This window comes from Thalassophryne amazonica, chromosome 21, assembly GCF_902500255.1.
Source record: "Thalassophryne amazonica chromosome 21, fThaAma1.1, whole genome shotgun sequence".
NCBI classification, from domain to species: Eukaryota; Metazoa; Chordata; class Actinopteri; order Batrachoidiformes; family Batrachoididae; genus Thalassophryne; species Thalassophryne amazonica.
Window position 1 is genome coordinate 30,345,065 of NC_047123.1, and position 19,646 is coordinate 30,364,710.

At 38.7% G+C, this 19,646-nt stretch overlaps 1 pseudogene; it reads left to right on the top strand.

Annotated features, from left to right (window-relative positions):
* Positions 1 to 19,646, top strand: part of LOC117503394 — a 34,385-nt pseudogene that overhangs the window by 2,562 nt on the left and 12,177 nt on the right.

The window sequence follows — 19,646 nt, forward strand, 5'->3', positions numbered from 1 at the left end:
TAAATTGATTATTTTATATATGTTTTTTTTTTTTTTAAATCCATTTGGGTTTTATTATGCTTTTATCTCTGGAAGTGGGTATGTGTAATTGGAAAAACATTTTGAAATATGCACCAGAAAGTGGTTCTTAAATAAAATGTATTTATTCATTATACCGAGATAAGTCATAAAAGACATTTAGAAATTAAAAAAGCATGAATATAATCAAATAAGTGCAAGGAAGCTTTAAAATGTTAAATTACAATCTAGCATCTCCTCTTTAGACTTATTGTGATTTTCTTTGGCTTTTAAAAATTGTTTTCTTGTGTTCCATATCTATGTTAAAAGAAAACCAAAAAACAAAAACAGTGCTTAAAACTCAAGATAATTGTGGTATTTGGTAAATTATCTTCAATATGATGCACACAAGCGCATCAAAAAACCAGTGCAACACAGAGGTCTATTTCAGACTGATCACAACCATCTATTCCCGTCTTTAATCAATGAATTGATTGTATTTCTCACAGCACTGCAATTTTTCACCACTTTGAGGGTTTGTTATCAAACACCGCAGATGTGATTAAGGTGCGTCTTCACATTGTTTCTCTGCAGGTGACTTTGGAGAAGGTCTTCGGCATCACCGCTTCAGGAAACACTGGTCTGACATGTGACCCCAAATCTGGACTTGTGGCCTATCCTGCAGGGTGAGGAGACAGTGATGACATCATGCCCTTTTTTATCTCCACACATCTGGCCTTTGACCTGTCTTATCACATGCAGGCAGTCTGAGTGTGTTTTCCATGAAAGAGCTCTTATTATTGTGTCCTCGCGGATGTTGGGATTTGACTTTTTGAGAGATGCACCAATACGTCTTAGCGTGGATGTTATTTAATCTATGCAGGCTACAGTTTGCAGGATTTTGCTGCAACACCAGTTTGGAAAAAAAGGCAGACGGGCTTCCTAGAGGCTGCAACACAAATGGTGCACTGAGCCTCTTTTGTTCCTCTTAAAGCTGGCAAAGCTGTATTAATTCAAAGAAGGTCAATGTCTTGGGGGGGGGGAATATATCAGTTTCAGTGTTGCAATGTCAAGGAATTTTACCTTTTGAGTCTGGTAGAAAAGTAAATAGTATTTTCCGTATGCTATCAGCCATACAAACTGATACAGGCAGGAGTTTGGGTATATCTGTGCATTTCTCTAATTCATTAACATCATATTCAAGTACTTTCAATCAATCAATCAATTTTTTTTTATATAGCGCCAAATCACAACAAACAGTTGCCCCAAGGCGCTTTATATTGTAAGTCAAGGCCATACAATAATTATGTAAAACCCCAACGGTCAAAACGACCCCCTGTGAGCAAGCACTTGGCTACAGTGGGAAGGAAAAACTCCCTTTTAACAGGAAGAAACCTCCAGCAGAACCAGGCTCAGGGAGGGGCAGTCTTCTGCTGGGACTGGTTGGGGCTGAGGGAGAGAACCAGGAAAAAGACATGCTGTGGAGGGGAGCAGAGATCGATCACTAATAATTAAATGCAGAGTGGTGCATACAGAGCAAAAAGAGAAAGAAACAGTGCATCATGGGAACCCCCCAGCAGTCTAAGTCTATAGCAGCATAACTAAGGGATGGTTCAGGGTCACCTGATCCAGCCCTAACTATAAGCTTTAGCAAAAAGGAAAGTTTTAAGCCTAATCTTAAAAGTAGAGAGGGTGTCTGTCTCCCTGATCTGAATTGGGAGCTGGTTCCACAGGAGAGGAGCCTGAAAGCTGACTCCTGTGAGTTATTCCGTTATACACCAAGGCTTAACTGGCAAAAATGTTTTTCTGTTTTTCCTTGTGCAGGTGTGCGGTTTGTTGCTAGACCCCAAAAAGAACAGACAGCAGCCATCATCAACACCTCAAAGTGAATATTACACAAATCCGGAACATCAAGCTTTCCAAAGCACCAATCAGCCTGAACGTGAGCCGCTCTGATCCACCTTCTGTTTTTCTCTCGCCTTTGCAGAAAGACCATCACAGCTCTGTCCTTCTCCCAGATGGCAAATATTTAGCAACAGGAGAGGTGAGTCTCCATCCTGCCTGGGATTTCCAAATTTGGTGCTGCAGCTGCTGTGTTGTCAGTGCAGAGATTAAATATGCATAAATGTATAATGTTACAACAGCAAAGTTAAAGCATTTCACAATATTACTAACTGTAACAAGCCAGCATTTCCTAATAACCCACTCGAGTACAAATGCTCTGTTTGCAACCAAGATTGGTCGCTGCCACAGTATTTCAATTGATCTATTACTAGTACTTTTTATCTGTTATTGTGTATTGCTTAATCACTACTCATTTTGTATTTTTTTTTCTCAAATTTTGTTGCAAATGTCATATATAGTCACTATGTTTATCTGTGATATACAGTACCCTCCAAATGTATTCAGCCCCTTGGTATTTCACACCTCTTAATTTGTTTATGCCATTTCAAATACAAAAATTAAATCAGGCTTCTGATGATAAAAATTCTAAAATTATTTTCCTTAAACTCAAATTCAAAGCACATCTCTACAACGTGATATAATAAATTAATGAAAATATAAAAGCCTCCCCGGTTCCTAGTGTAATACTGTCCCTCACAAAGTATAAAGTCAAACTAATTCACACTTTTAAATTTATTCAAAGTCCGGTGGAAAAACAGGCCTGGATTCTGAGGAACTTCTCTCACGCAGGAGATCCATCCGTTCAGAACTAAAACAGTTTCTATAAAACACAACATGGCCATGACAAAGGTGGACATTATTTCGTAATATTATTGGCCCTTATTGGTCCCCGTAGGCATTCAGAGGAGATCCCGCCCCCCTGCTCATAACCTGTGCGATAACGGGACATATGATTTATATTGTAACCTGAATCTCTTTGTTCTAAGTGGTAAAACCAGTTCAATCCAGTTCGACATGCACATTCAAACAAGTAACAGACAAAAAATATATCAAACTAAGAATATTATCATTTAACTAAAGTAATTACTTATACCAAAACAAATAGCAAAGAAAACAAAATGCCAAAATAATAGATAAACACACTGATATAGCTAACACTACTGTGATAGGCTAAGTGGTTGATTCATACTTGTCTCTGAGGTAATCTCATGAATGCACTTTTTTCTGGAAGTAGGTTTGTTTGTTTTTTGTTTGTTTTATCTCAGGTCTGAACACAGCATATGAACCAACACCCAGTCCACAAAAATAAGTATAGTCAGTCAATCAAAATCAAGTGACCTAGCCTTAGCTAGATACCTAAGATAGGTGGACACTAGAGGTGGGTGATACCGGGAATTTTGGTATCAATCCGATACCAAGTAAATACAGGCCCACTATCACCAATATCGATACAGATACTTTTTCATATTAAGTTTCATAGATCCAAAGGATCCAAAAGACCTAGGATAGAATTTTGCCAAACATTGTATGTGACAACAAATACTTTATTATCACAATCAACATTTTTTTTTTTTTAATTATCACTCAACACAACTAAAAACAAAATCTCCCGAGGTAGAGGGCTGACAAACCACAATACATAGGTGCGCTGCTCCGTGTTGTGTGACACTGCGCAGTGATGCTCTTACAGACAGAGAGTAGACTTTGATGAATCTGCGTGCGCAGCAGTCAGTGCTGTGGGTAATTAAAAAAGCTTGAGTATCGATCTTTTTACATGAGGATCGTTCAGTATCGATACCAGCGTTGGTATCAGATATTAGGATCGATCCACCCACCTCTAGTGGACACACCCTGCTCGTTGGAGCGACATTTTGGCATTCTGGGATAGCTCGCCGGACTAGTTTTGCCTGACCCAGCGCTGAATTTGCAGATGAGATATCATTTAGGCGTAAAAACACACGAGATGCACAAGTTCTTGTGCAAAATGTACTCCTTATGTTTTTGTTACCTGAGAAAATGCACTGTCATTGTAAACACAGTATTGTTTGGGAACTACGTTTTTGTGCAGGAAGTCATCAAGCATGTCAGCTGCGGGCGCATACGAACACAGAATATACAAAAACTGTATAGTTGTTCGGCCAAAATGAGAGCCACACTCTCACAAGTGCCCACTAGCTTAGCTTATGGCAAGCTAAAAGTGGACACTCTCGTTTTGGCTGAACTTCTAGCTAGTTTCTGGGTATTTTGTGTTAGTACGTGCCTGCGGCCAACATGCTTGTTGAATTCCTGCGCAAAAAGTAGTTCCCTGATAATTCCTGTGAGTAATGAGTATATATCATCTAATGATTCTAAAATTTACCAGTGATAAAATTATAAAGATAACTGAAGTTTTAAGAGTGCCCGTAATAAATATTAAGAAACTTAAAGTTTATGAGCAACTTCGCCTGTTATCACTCAAGCGCATTGTAAACATTGACACAATGGCGTTTGATGCGGAAGAGTTCAGAAGATACAATTGGAATGTTTTGATTACTGTTTACAGTTGGCGATGAAAGACTTGGGTGTTAACTTCATGTTGAAGTCAGAACAAGAAGCTGCACTGAAGATTTATCTGGGAAGAGACACATTCTGTGTGTTGTCGCTCCAACGAGAGCGTCCACTTTTAGCTTGCCATAAGCTAAGCTAGTGGCGCTCGTGAGAGTACAGTATGAGGTGGCCCAAGCTCCACCCCTTTACCCATCTGTGGGCTGGCTTGGAGTTAGGCCTAGTATGCTAGCTGCTGTTATTTTGAACAATCTGTATTATTACTGTTGGGTTGATCTCGTTCAGGGACGCGGACACGGAGACACACTCCTCTTGTTTGCTCTGTAATCATAGCTGAGCGTGTCACGGCTCCGTGAGAGGATTTCCTGGTAGTTTGAGCAGAGTCCAAGATACTTCAGAGTGAATGAAGTGATAAGATCGTCCCTCACACACATCCACAGACTGAACAGTGACTCATCAAAGCTTTTCTACCTTTTTCTTTCCTGAATATCATCTGTCCTCATCTGTCTTCCTGTAAACTCTGACCTTTCAAAGGTCATTCTGTGCAATTAAAAATAAGAGCGCTGCACAAATAGGCAGCTGAGCGTCTCATCTCCGGAGGGAAGAACGTGTGCAGGTCACAAAACAGGAACGCACACAGCGAGCAGAGGTCTGGGTGAATAATCCCGTTAGGAGGCAGGATTGGGAGGTTTAAGTGACAGGTGACGGCTGCCTGCTTCAAAGGCGCCAAAGAATAAAGATGAGGAAAGGAACAAAAACATACTTTACATATGACATTATTATGATGACATTTACAAACCTGGGTAACAGGATAAACTCGCACACGACACTGTATAAGGAACGGTTTTTGTGTTCATGTTTTGTGTGACTAACCGGATTCATCATTGCTCTGGCTTTTGTATCTTTATTAAAATGTCAAAATTTGGTCCCTCATTTTGCATCTGCAAAAAACAATTAAAAGAAATTATTACAGAACCCACACACTGTTAAATACCAACATTTAGTAGTGTGTTCCACTTGATGAGATTAACAGTTTCACCAATTCTTTGAATTTTCAGGAATTCATGGAAATGTTGGTGGTAGTGATGGTGACTTATATATATATATATATATATATATATATATATATATATATATATAATATAATATATTTTTTTTTTTTTCAAGAGATCAATCAAAATGTGGAGCAAAAAATTACATCTCTGTTTACCCTGTAACATAACTTCAAACATGAACCAGAATCCCATCTAGATCCTGAATAACTCCAAGAATTTAATGGATTTCTACTCACATGAAAGTGACTCATTCCAACAATGTTTGTCTAGATTGTCTCGAGGTTTAGTGAGAAATTGATCAAAATGTAGACAAATGTTACATTTTGCTCAATTCCACATCCACAACCAGATGATCAACACCAATCAAAAAGGTACTATTCCTGTGCTTGATAAAAGCAAACATTCCACCAAATATTAAGATTGTTGGCTTGAGACTTTTTGACAAATTGGTCAAAATGTGGAGAAAAGTACATCTTGATTGATATTGTTAAAGGGAATATAAAACATGAGCTAGATTCCATATCCGGATGATTGACATCCATAGGGATTCCTACACTTGATTAAAAATAAATAAATAAAATGTCCACAAAATTTTGTAGTGATTGGCTTAAAATATTTGGATAGATTGACCAAAATGTGGAAACAAGTTATTTTTTATTCCATTAATAGAACGATGATTAAAAACAAACAAACAAATTCAGATTTTGATTAAGACCAAATGTAGAGATCTTCCTCTTGAAAAAACTGATCATCTGAACAGTTTTGTGGTGATCATTTGACAATATTTCGATCATCCTGATCACAGAAGTACAAAAGTTCACAGATCTAATAAAAATAAATCGTAGCTGATTGGGAATGTCTTCTTCTGGGTGCCTCACCAGAGTGGTCACCTTCCCACCGTGAGATTATGGGATGTGGCGGAACAACGGCAGGTTGCAGAGCTGCAGAAACACAATTACGGCATCTCCTGCGTGGCCTTCTCCTCCAACAGCAAATACGTCGTGAGCGTGGGGAACCAGCACGACATGATGGTGAACGTACTGGGCGTGGAAGGTACGTGTCTCACTGACGGCACACAGACACATCTACGGGGTGTCTGTCATACTGCTTCACCTTCCAGATCCCAAGTTCAGTTCAATGAGGTCATCGTTTGATAAATTCACTGTTATTTTCAAACGGATGATTTCCCTCCAGTTATCCCCCATCGATTGCTGTGACAAAATGAAACAATAAATATCAGTACACAATGTGGATTGTCAAGTGGAAAATTAAGGTTAGTAAATCAAATCGAGAATCAGTCACAGTGAGGCAATATCGACATTTCTCAGAGTGTAACAGAAAATACTGCTTGTTCAAATACAGTGAACAGGAAAAGACAAAAGCCTAATGTGGGGGTAAAAAATTAAGATTTTCAATTGGTTTTTGACAACCAAACCAAGGTAAAGTTGGTAAAGTTCTCTTATTCAACTTATTAAAGTCCATCTGAAACCAGTATTAAAAGGTTTTCAGTAATTTAAACTGGTTTAAAACCATACAAATCCAGAGTATTTTCTCATGTTTGGCCCATAAATATTTCTTGAAAAACAGCTTATTAACTTGTAGCCGCTTTCACCGGTGTGTCAAACTGTTTAAAACCACTTAAAACCAGTTTTTATAGATGTATTTAAAAAAAAAAAAAATCATCTTAATTCTTATTAAACAATTTATGTCAGATCTACATTTACAGCTACTTGGTACCAACTGAAAATAAGTATGCAGAATATTTGAGAACAGCATTTTATGTCATTTAAAGGGTTTAAATTAAATCGTATTTTTAGTGTTCATTAGATAACTCAAATCAGTTTCTCAAATGTAGCTACGTTACAGTCTAAATGTTATGTATTTTTTAACTGCCATTATTATTATCAATTTTTAACTGTTTTTTTTTTAGCTGCCATTATTATTATTGTTATTATTATTATTATTTTGTAAGATTTTCTGAGATTTTAAGTATTTCTAGTAAATGTAAACATAAATGTTAAATATAAATGTGAATATATACATATGTATGTGTGTGTTGATTGTTGATGTTAAGTAAGAATATTTTTCTGAACATTTAGCTTGAACATTATATTTATAGTTGGCCCTCTGACAGACTGGCATCTAGTTCAGGGTGTACCCCGCCTCATGCTCTATGACTGCTGGGATAGGCTCCACCCCCCACGACCCAATCTTAGATAAGCGGTTGAAAACGAGTGTGTGTGTATTACCTTTCCATTTAATATAGCTTTTTAAATTAAAAAAAATTTGACTTAACAATAATAGTAATAAAAAGCAAGCGTTTAAAAATTTGATTTTACAAACTGTGTCCATTGTTAACAAAAGATTAAACGTGCGAACACATCCTTGGAAATGGGAATCTGATGTTTAAAATGTGACATTTTCTATGAATACCTGAGTTTAAACTGTGACAGCTTGACCAAAATATCAATTTATCAACAAACCTTTGAGCTCTAACTGTATCATCCTCTTGTAGAAAGATGTTCTTGTCGCTGCCAATAAGGTGTCCAGTAAGGTGACTGGCGTGTCTTTCTCTGAGGACAACTCCCATTTTGTCACCGTGGGTAACAGACATGTCAAGTACTGGTACCTGGATCACTGCAGGACCAACAAGGTGAATAAGATCATTAATTTTTTTTATTAACCAAGAAACATTAGCAAATAATTTTCCGTTTGAGGGCGTGAAACCTCTTTGTTGTGTTCAGGCCGATGCCGTGGTCCCTCTACTCGGCCGGTCCGGGCTGCTCGGAGAACTGAAGAATAACTTTTTCTACGATGTGGCTTGTGGGCGGGGTTCTAAATCTGACTCCACCTACTGCATTACAACTTCGGGCCTGTTGTGTGAGTTCAACAGCAAGCGGATGCTGGACAAATGGGTGGACCTGCGGGTGAGTGGCGGTTTTCTTGACTCCAGACACGCCTTGTCAAACTGATGGCAACTGACTGATGCAGTTTTTCTGCGCTTTTGTTTAAGTGTTCAGTTGAATCAAAAAAACAATCACATTTTTGAATTCAAAACGTTGAGTTGGAGCCCCGCGACAGACTGGCATCCTGTCCAGGGTGTACCTTGGCTCATGGCCTGTGCTTGCGGGATAGGCTCCAGAGGCGGAATTTATAACTCAGCATAATTAGTGACAAACATGGGATCACCAAGGACCAATCAGCTTTTACAAGGGTCTTACTAAAAGTCAAAGTTTAAGTGTTAAAGTCAATCTCTGAGCTGTGGTCCAGTGGGTTACTTTGCTGCAGGCGGTTAGTGGCGGTGGTGAATGTCCAGGAGTTTTGACACGTGTGGGCCGTGTTCCTGCCTTATGTCAGAGGATTACACAAATTAGCAGCAGGGACAAGGAACAGTATGTGTTGGAGGTCTTCAATAAGGACAACCGTTAGGTTGTGCTGTAATCTCAAATTTTAGCATCAAATCCTCCAACGCTCTGCAGCTACAGTCGCAGCTTTTTGTCTTGCCTTGCAGACGGGCACAGCCCAGTCCCTGAGCTTGTCTGAGGACCTGATCTTCTGCGGCTGTGCTGACGGAATGGTGCGAGTCTTCAGGCCAGATGATCTGCATTTCGTCTGCACTCTCCCGCGGCCGCATTGCCTCGGCTCCGAGGTGGCTGCCGTCGCTGAGGCCAGGTGAGGTGAAGCTCAGGTGTAGCACGGCTTTGGTTTGGCACTCATCCACTGCAGGATCATATTCTTTCTATGTATAGAGCATCCTGTCTCAGATGACGCCATTTAAAATTGTGCCACTCCCAAAGTTTCCAAGATTTTTCCACCTGTTTTCCCCCAGGATGGATGCCCATTATCCAGACGCCATTGCTGTTACCTATGATCCCATCAGCCACTGGCTGAGCTGTGTGTACAGGTGACCACAGTCTGTATGTGTGGGATGTGAGAGATGTCAGCAGGGTGAGGAAGGTGCACTCTGCCCTCTTCCACGCTGCTTGTGTCTGGGACCTGGAGGTGAGCAACAAACTACACGAGCTCAGATTTTACAGTCTTTGACAGCATATTGGAGCGGAACATGTATTTCAGACAGGCGTTCGATTATCCAGACCATATTTGACAAGCTGCAAATTACCAAACAGATTTAGATGAGCGTTACCTGGTTTTGTTTGAAGGGGTTGGAAGAATTGCCCTTCCATAGGCATGGCCGGGCGGCCCTCAGCTCTGCCAGCCGATGCACTTAACTCATATTCTCCAAGGTGGACTTCCAATAAAATCAAATTCACGTCAGACTCAGAACGAAGAAAAAAATATCTTTAAAAATATGTACTTTACTGTGCAAAAGTTTTAGGCACATTTAATACATCATAAAATTATTTTAAAAAGTATGAGGACCTGATAAATATTCATAAATAAATAAATGCGTGATGAATTTCAACTTTGATGATAATCAATATGACGGTTGGGTTCAATTACATGTGATTTTTCAGTGTATAAGTCACACCAGAGTAGATGTCAAAGGACCTCAAAACTATTTTAAGGACAAACATGATTTAGCATATGAGTGATTGTGTTTTACTATAATTTTAATATTGCATGATCATTGGCAACTGTGTTTGTGTGGTTTTCTACTGGCCACTACACATAGAAAGAAATTATTATTATTATTATTATTATTATTAATTTAAAAATATATCTCACATATTCAGTTTTCTTGGAACTGATTTTGTGTTGATATGCTAATAACAGCCCCTCACTCGGGGGTGAAGAGGAGTAACAGGAAGACAGGGACAGGAAGGAGAGGAAGAGTAGTAGCCAGTAAACCAGTAGCGATCAGTATTTCTGGTATTTATATTTGTATTTACATTTTGCAAATTGTTTTTACTTCTACTTTTGATACTCTGTGTGCTTCTTACTCTGTGTGCTGCTATACAATGCTGCTGGAAACCTCAATTTCCCTGAGGGAGTCTTCCCAAGGGATTAATAAAGTTCTGTCTAACCTTAAAAATGCAGGGAAAAAAAGCCTTTAGATTTTTTTATTTTTTTTATTTTATGGGGGGCGGACACCCCGGTCCGTTAACCTCCCCCCCACCTTTTGCCTGAAGCTAGAGCCACCCCTGCAAAGACAGTCATTACTGATAATAGTAAGTCTAAATATATAACTTAAAAAAAACTTTTAATGTATTTAAATATTGAACCTACACCCACCATGTTCCCTTATCCATCCCCAGATGTTCCCACATGTTCCTGTAGAATTTGGTACTGATCTCGCATCAGGAATGTTCTTCTCCTGTTCAGCTGATAACACCATCAGACTGTGGCGCATGGACGAATGGACACAAACATATGTCCAGACTCCAAACGTCCTCACCTGTGTGAGTTCATCGTCAGGCATGTTGATGTTCTGTGAATAAAAACGGTTTTGTTCGTGTGTGTGCGTGTGAGAGCTGTCTTCCCATCATTCTTCTGCAGGATTTAGTGAAGATCATCTACATAGATGGGAATTCTGCTGCTCTGGTTGATCCAGACTGTGCATCGCATGTGAATGCAGATAATCGGGTGATGGACAGGCGGCTGAAAACAGGACGGGCATCAGAGCCATATGTGTTAGTGCCGACGGCAAACACCTGGCGTCTGGAGATCGAACGGGATGCTGAGGTTTGAAACATCACTTCAAAAAGCATCAGTCAGGAAAATCAGGTGAATTAACCCCCTAAAATATTCAACAGAATTCACGACCTCCGCAGCAATGGAGGAGATTCTGAAAGTGGAGGCCCACGATGCCGAAATCCTCTGCCTGGAGTACACGAAACCAGAAACCGGTGCGCAGTGTGTGTGTTGCCATTCATGTCATTTATGGAACAGAACTCTGTGGTCAAAGTATAATAACAGTAAATGTTCTACCCATCAGGTCTGAAGCTGCTGGCCACGGCGAGCAGGGATCGTCTGATCCACATCCTGAATGCTGAGGAGGACTACAGACTGGTTCAGACACTCGATGAGCACTCTTCATCCATAACAGCTGTCCGCTTCGCTGGTGTGTAACATCTGACAATCTTTTCAAAATCCTTTAATATCATCTTCATCACACAGAAAATCTCCTTTTATAGTTTGTTTTGTTTGATAATGTTCATTTTAGAAATGTATTTTTGTATTTATGTGTTTGTGGGTCGCGCTATCCGCGAAACGTCACCATCAGTGGTTTGAAACACTGAATCTTTTTTTTTTCTGGAGCTGCTGCTTCATGCAATGTTTAAAGTGATAATAGTGAATCATTTTACAAAACAGTTGTGTAATGCTTTGGAAATGGAAAATAATTACCTGATGCAAGTTTTAAATTACATTTACAATGTTTCAGGCATTTTGAAATCATAATTGATTTATTTATTATTTTTAGCATTTCAAAACATCAAGAGTTTTGAAAGAGTTTTTTTTTTTTTTTTTTTTTTTTGAATCACCTTGGTACATTTTGAAACAGCAAATCATTTTATGAAACAACTGTTTTTTATGGTTTCAGGGTTTTCCAAAGACTGACTTATTTTTTGAAGCCTTTGATTAATTTGGTGTTTTGAGCTTTTCATAAACTGAAGATATTTTTTATGAAGAAGCTATTTAATTTAGTATTCACTTGTTTTGAAACTGTCATTGACTTTCTGAAGCATTTGCTTCCGTTGGAGTTAAGGCACTGTGAAACTGACATTTTCTGAACTTGCTTCACTTAAGCATTTTGAGCATGACAAAATTTGAAACTATTTTAGTGTTTCATTTCTTCTGAAACAGTCAGTCCTTTTCTCAAACAACTGTTTTCTTACTAACTGAGTATTTTGAAATACTGAGTCATTTCTGAAGTTGTTTCACTGAGTGTTTTCAGCAATCCAAAACATTGAATAATTTAATAAAGGAACAGTGTAATTCAGTCTTTCGGTTGTTTTGAAACATTCATTTTCTGAAGCAACTGTTTCATTTAATGAAACATTTACAAAAAGTGAATCATCTCAAATTATTTCCTTTAGCGTTTTTTGGGGGGTGTGTATGTCATTTTAAAACATTTAATAATTTATTAAAGAAACTTTAATTTAGTGTTTCAATTGTTTTGAAACTATTTTCTGAAACAACTGTTTCATTTAGTGTTTTGAAAGTTGAATCATTAAATGAAACAATTGTTATATACAGTTGCAAGCATTTGCATATTGTGGCATTTAATTCACTTAATGTTTTAAGCATTTCAGAACTGTCATATTTGAAAAAGTTTCATTTATCGTATCTACCCATCAAAACATGTTAAATACTATTTGTTCGTTTTGAGTTTTTAAGCCCGAGACTCGTCTTTTTTTTAAGCAACTGACCATTTCAAAGCCATGAATACTTTTTGGCACAAATAGTCCATTTGATTCAAACTATCTAAAGGTCTGTTCATGTTTGGGATATTTTAGGAGGGGGAGAAACCAGAAACCCACCATCTAACTACACCTTTGATAATCATACACATGCAGTCGGGTGGAACTTCAGATTATTGTTTCACATTTTCTCTTGCATCATTTATGCTGGATGTTTTTTTTTTTCTGATTGCTGAATTCTTAGTGTGCATGATTGTAAATTTTGCTGAGGGCAAATTATGTTGCCAGACTGCTGAATGGTAGCAGGATTCTATTATGGTGTACTTTTTTTTCTTTGTTCTTCAGCCAATGACAACAAGGTGAAGATGATCAGCTGTGGCGCAGACAAGAGCATCTATTTCCGTACGGCGCACAGGGTAACATGCCTCTGAGCACCAATCAATCCATCACTGTCTCACCTTTTAAAAAAACAGATATTTTGCCTCAGGTCTGCTGTAAAACACCTACACACAACTAGAAGGACACTCAGTAGAGCTGATACATAAAAAGCTGGATTGTACAGTGCTAAAATTAATTTTTAAAATTTCATAAGTTCAAAGAAATGTCTTTACTTTTGGCTTATTTCTAGCGCAGCGAAAATTTATCCTAATTTTTTATGTTCTTTTTACAACCAATGACTGCTAGTTTTTGTGTAGCTGCTTTGGAGCAAAATGCTTCAAAATCATTGTGCGCCAAAATAAAAAAATTTTGAACCATGGTACCATTGTATCATGCTCCATTGTTTTCATTCCAGATTTTCTTCCAGGACACTAGAAAATTTTTTGCACAGTTGCACAAGTAAAAAAACAACAACAAAAAAAACATTATTCACATTAATGCTGCATTCAGGGTACTGCTGTAATTCGGATTGTCAAGATTTTTACAGCACGGTGAATAATGCCATATGAGCATGAAGCAAATTTTTGTTCATAATCCAATTTTTGTTTTTTGACATTTTAGTTCAATTCATCTTGATACTTAATGCATGATGCTTAGCCATTGCCGTTTGTTTATTTTATTATTATTTAGACCATTAGTAAAAATACTTCATTCGTTTTGTGCAGTTGTTTGACTTCCAGCTTCAAAGTCCCACTGTGAAACTCTTTCACGGCAGCATCCTTATGCTATGGCGTCGCATCCACACTCTACAAAGATCCATGTCGCATTTGTGAGAAAACAAAAAATACAGAGAAAACAAAAAATACAGACACATGACCAGTTAGAATACTGTGCCAGCCAACTACCGCGGGTGTGTGGGGATTAAAAAAAATAACTCAAACAAAATAAGATAAAAGCATTTCTAGCACTTTCCAAATTATGCAGCAGGAAATTCCAACATCCCATGAAGGCATCATCAGTCTTACAGTTTTCACCCTTTTTGTGTCAAAATTGGTGCCACTGATTTGTTCAGTTTTACTTTGCTAGATAGTTTGAATCCACAATTCATGAAAAAAACTGAAATAAACAACATGAAGTACTAAATAGTCTCTCTTAATTTTTTTAAACCAAAAATTATATACATTTTAAATCCAATACATCTTATTACACATATGAAAACGCACAATAGTTTAAAAATTAAGGAAATGATTGATGATAATGTGCCACATTTCCCAGGAGGATGTGGGTGCACAGCTGCCCCCTGGTGGTAACCTTCAGTATAAACTTTTTTTTTTTTTTTTTTTTTTTGCAGACTGACAGGGGATCACACTTCAGGCGCTCTCACCACACAGTGAGGAAGACCACTCTCTATGACATGGGCGTAGACCCCACCTGCAAGTACGCAGCTGTTGCCTGCCAGGACCGATGCATCAGGTGAGATCGGAACCTTTTGGATCCGACGTCTCTCCTCGATGTCGTCTCCTCAGCTGCATCTCTTCTTGGTTTCCCTGCAGGATTTTCAACATCACCAACGGCAAACAGAAGAAAGTGTACAAAGGATCGCTGAGCGAAGACGGCAGTCTGCTCAGGGTAACGAACGCTCACAGTCACAACGCCGTTCCCCTCCCACACCTATTAAACTTTGTAATATTTGACCCCTGATAGGTTCAGATTGATCCTTCCGGTCAGTATGTGGCCACCAGCTGCTCCAATAAGAACATCAACATCTTTGACTTCTACACGGGAGAGTGTGTCGCCACCATGTTTGGCCACTCTGGTAACACACACGTGCACATGCATTCCATATGCTGCTTCACAGAAGTAAAACACGACGTATCAAATAATTCATCATTAAGAATTAAATTCTGGCAAAAATAATGTTATTTTTTTGGTTTTCAGAGGTTTGTCACTGCGATGAAATTCACCAATGACTGCAAATATTTGATTTCAGTGTCAGGTGACAGGTGAGAGAATCTTCTTCTTCAAAACTGTGACTTGTTTTATGAAGCAGTTGGTTAAGTTACTGCTTTGAGCTCCAGAAACTGAGTTGTTTTGGTGATGTATTTGGTTTATAATTTGTTTGGTGCAGTTTACCAGCTGCGTCAAAAAATGAATCAAAACGATAAGTTAAACAATTGCTTCAGATAATGATTCACTTGCAGAATGCTTGAAACAGTAAATGAACCAGTTACTTCGAAAGCAGTTCACTTTTCTTCAATGAAACACTTCCTTTGGTGCCCAATTCAGTGTCTACAAATGGTCGAACCACTAAAGAAAGCACTTTCTTCAACAAATTAATTAATTGTTTCGAAATGCCCCGAAACACTAAATGAAGCAGTTGTTTTCAGGAAGGATTTGCTGTTTCAAAATGTCGAAGAAAAACACATAGCTCAACTGCTTCAGAAACTTGAGCATTGAGAGTAAGAGCCAGGAGCGTGTCGTTCTTCACAGTACATGTGGGTGTGGCCTATGACTCAGTGGGCGTGTCTCACGCAAGTAGGAGTTTACATGTGGACTTCCGCGACATATGTCAAAGAAGTCTAGTGTGAGCTGTGTCGAGACCAGTGGTGCCACAGTTAATTTGAAAAAGTAATCCAGTTACTGATTACTCCTTGAAAAAGTAACTTAGTTACTTTACTGATTACTCAGTTGTAAAAGTAACTAACTTAGATTACTAGTTACTTTTTTAGTTACTTTTCCCAGCTGCCGACAACAACCCTCTGCCACCTCAACATGACAATACCTGTTTTGCCAAAACTCATTTTATAGTCACCCTTTCTTGACTTCAATGAAAATAAATACTTGTTTTATAAAAAGTAAAATAAGACCTCTTCTTGATCTCATATTTAACTCTTGACAGCACTGTAACAGTAAAATTTGCAATTTCTTACCTACATTTGTTATAAATGTAACTATTAAATTCTAACATTTTTCTAATATTTAAATTCTCTCTAAACATTTACTTGTTGAAATGATTATTATTATACGTAGTATTAGTAGTTGTAGTAAAAAAAAAAAAAAAAAGGCTTCAAAACTGGACCTTTAATCTAGGGGTGTTGTGGGTGAGGGGGCACATCCTTGCCCCACACCCCCATTCCATCTGGATTCGCCCCTGCTTGGCGTTTGAGCACAAAGAATGGATAACATTTATTTATGCAGAAAACTTGACCAGATTTACAGGTAAGAAAGTTTTATTGTGTTTTCTCATCATGTGGTCCTCAGAAAGAGAGTTTAGGTGCATTTGAGTGGAAAATAGTGTCGCAGAGGATCAGCTGTTTTTAACGAGCAGATACGGAGCAGCTCAGCTCAGAGTTCTAAATAAAGGGGGGAAAAAAGCATAAAAATGTCTGTAAAGCTCAGTGCAGGTGTGCTGGTGACACCGTGCTCTAAGAGGTGAGGACGAGTCGTAGCTGTTGCAGAAAACCGCGGATGAAAAGCTCACAGCTCGCTTAAAGTGGGCAATGCAGTCGAACCCCAACCCCCTGCCCACGGACCAAGTTTAATGCTGCTATCGACTCACAATGCAAAAATAATAGTAACGCACAGTGACTTGGAGAAGTAACTTTAATCTGATTACTGATTTGGAAAGATTAATGCGTTAGATTACTCGTTACTAAAAAAAGTGGTCAGATTAGAGTAACGCGTTACTGGCATCACTGGTCGAGACTCAGTTTTACTCCGAGCAGGAAAGCTTCTACAGTCGCAAACACAGATGTGTATAATTTGAGGATGATTAATGCGAAATCCCACCTGAATTTACCTGGAAAGACTTTTCATGCCGCATCAAGAAGCACGAATGCAGATTTTTACGTACACGTGAACAGAGCGAAAGCTTCGATTAAATGTAACAAGTGAGATGAAGAGTGTGCACAGTTTGCTGTGCCGTGAAACTGAAATGAAGCCTTAAATATTTAATGGCTGATTGCTTTTGTCTTGCAGCTGTGTCTTTGTGTGGCGTCTGGCTGCAGAACTAACAATGAGCATGAGGGAGCGACTCTGCAAACTCAGACCAAACTTTAACACGCCGCCCTTCAAGATCTCCAGCCTCAGGTAAACGACGAGTGGGTCGTCTCAAGTCTTAAACAGTCCAAACTGTAGGTTTGTGTCGCTCAGTCAACTGGTCCTAGAACAGGGTTTAAAAATGTCCGCGCATCTTTATGGTTTGACTGATCTGTTTGACTTTGTGATTTCATGACACCTCCAGAAGAGAAGTCCACAATGCACCAACTCTGGGAAGTCTGTCCTCCGACAGCGACCACGAGCATGAGGACTCCGTAGAGATCGATGACCTCAATGACCTGGATGTTCGCACAGCCAGCGCTTTGACTGACAGCAGCCGAGAAGACGACGACACGGGTACGGTCTGTCTGGAATGAGAGGGATCAATTATGGGTGTCATTATCCTGAATCCTGGTTCAGACCGGTTGTTGCTGAGCATCAGCCCGGTTGACGTGTCCCTCAGTTTTAATTTAGAATGCTGACGTAGTCCAAATGAATTTTAAATAAAAATTCAGGTTGTATCCAAGAGTATATGTTAGGGGAGCCAACTGTCCACTAGCTGCTACCCTCATTGCTTTTTGGAATGCAAAATTATTTTTTCTAACACAGATGATTCATTTACGGCTTAAAGTGTATCAAACCTTTTTTTTTTTTTTTTTTTTTTTTTTAATGAAGCCATTTTTACATAGTTTAAATAACTTTGAAACAGTGAGTCGTTTTTTTGAAACTTTTCACCGACTGTTTCAAGTGTGGTAAAACTATAAATCATTTTCTGAAGCAATTGTTCCTTTGCTTTTAAAGAATTTTGAAACAGTGAGTCATTTTCTGATTTGTGTTTCAAGCATAGCAAAAATATTACAGCAATCATTCTCTGAAGCATTGGTTTTACTCAGTTTAAACTATTTCGAAACTGTGAATCATTTTCTGAAAGTTATTTAAACTAATGCTTCATATGGGTCAAGACTATAAATCAGTTTCTGAAGCAATTGTTTTACTTGGTTTACAGTATTGTGAAGCACTGAATCATTTTCTGAAGCAGTTGTTTCACCTACTGTTTCAAGTGTGTCAAAACTATGAATGATTTTCTGAAACAATTGTTTTACTTTGTTTAAACCATTTTGAAATAATGAATCTTTTTTAAGCAGTTGTATTTCAAGTGTATCAAAAGTGTAAATCATTTCCTAAAGCAATTGCTGTCCTTCCGTCCACAAACAGTGTGTTATTTTTGAAACATTTGTTTCACCTTGTGTTTCAAATGTGTCAAAACTATGAATGGTATGGTTTTACTTGGTTTAAAGCATTTTGAAACAGTGGACCATTTATTAATGCAAGTGTTTTAGTGTTTGGAACGTTTTGAGTCACTACATCTAAAAATTTTCATTGACTGATTGAAGTGTTTCAGAACAGTGAAACTATTTCTGAAGCAATTGTTTCATTTAGTTTCTTTATTTAAGCAAACTCAAAAAGTCTCTTTCTATGTGTGGGATATTTGGGGATGGGTTAAAGCCGAAGCCCACCCACACTAGGGTTGAACCTATGTCTTTGCTTGAAATGAACAGAAGTGTTGTACTTGAGGAATATTTACCCGTCTTGATGAAATCATCTGAATCAATTGATTTGTGTTGGTGTGTTGGGCCTTTTTTTTTTTTGTTCTGAAACTAAGACTCGACAAGCATTTGTTTTTTGTTATCAGAGAACTGTTTTGTTTTTTCTTTTCACCGTTGTTCTCTTTCACACCACAGGTGGTTCAGATGAAGGACGAGACTGGGAGCTGTCAGAGGTCGGTGCAGTATACCATGAGGATTAAGGATCTATTAATCCATCATACTTGACACATGGGTGAACCTTTGAGACTTCTGAATTCATATCGACATGCATTCAAGCCCGTCTCTTGTGTCGCTCTTTCCACTTTGTATTTTTTGCAGGGGATCACCAACCAGGTCAGCCCCGACTCCTCTAAGCGTCCTCGGAGACGCTGGTCTCATCGTATGGGCTCGCTGGAGCTGATGGTTAAATCCATGGTGGACCTGACACAACTGGAGACGTTCGCTGACAAGAAGAAACCCGACGGTGCCTCTCGTGACACAAAGCGACACAGCGCGTCCAGCCTGCAGGGTCCCGGGGTGTGGTGGGAGGAATCTGTGTCGGTCCCTGAGAAGCACGAGGACGAATCACCTCCACAGTGCAGGTAAATCACAACTCGAGTGAGCCGGATGACAAAGGAGCTTTTTGACTCGCCTTAGTCCAGTGCTGAACGTCTTTTTACACTCAACAAAAATATAAACGCAACACTTTTGGTTTTGCTCCCATTTTGTATGAGATAAACTTTTTCCACATACACAATATCACCATTTCCCTCAAATATTGTTCACAAACCAGTCTAAATCTGTGATAGTGAGCACTTCTC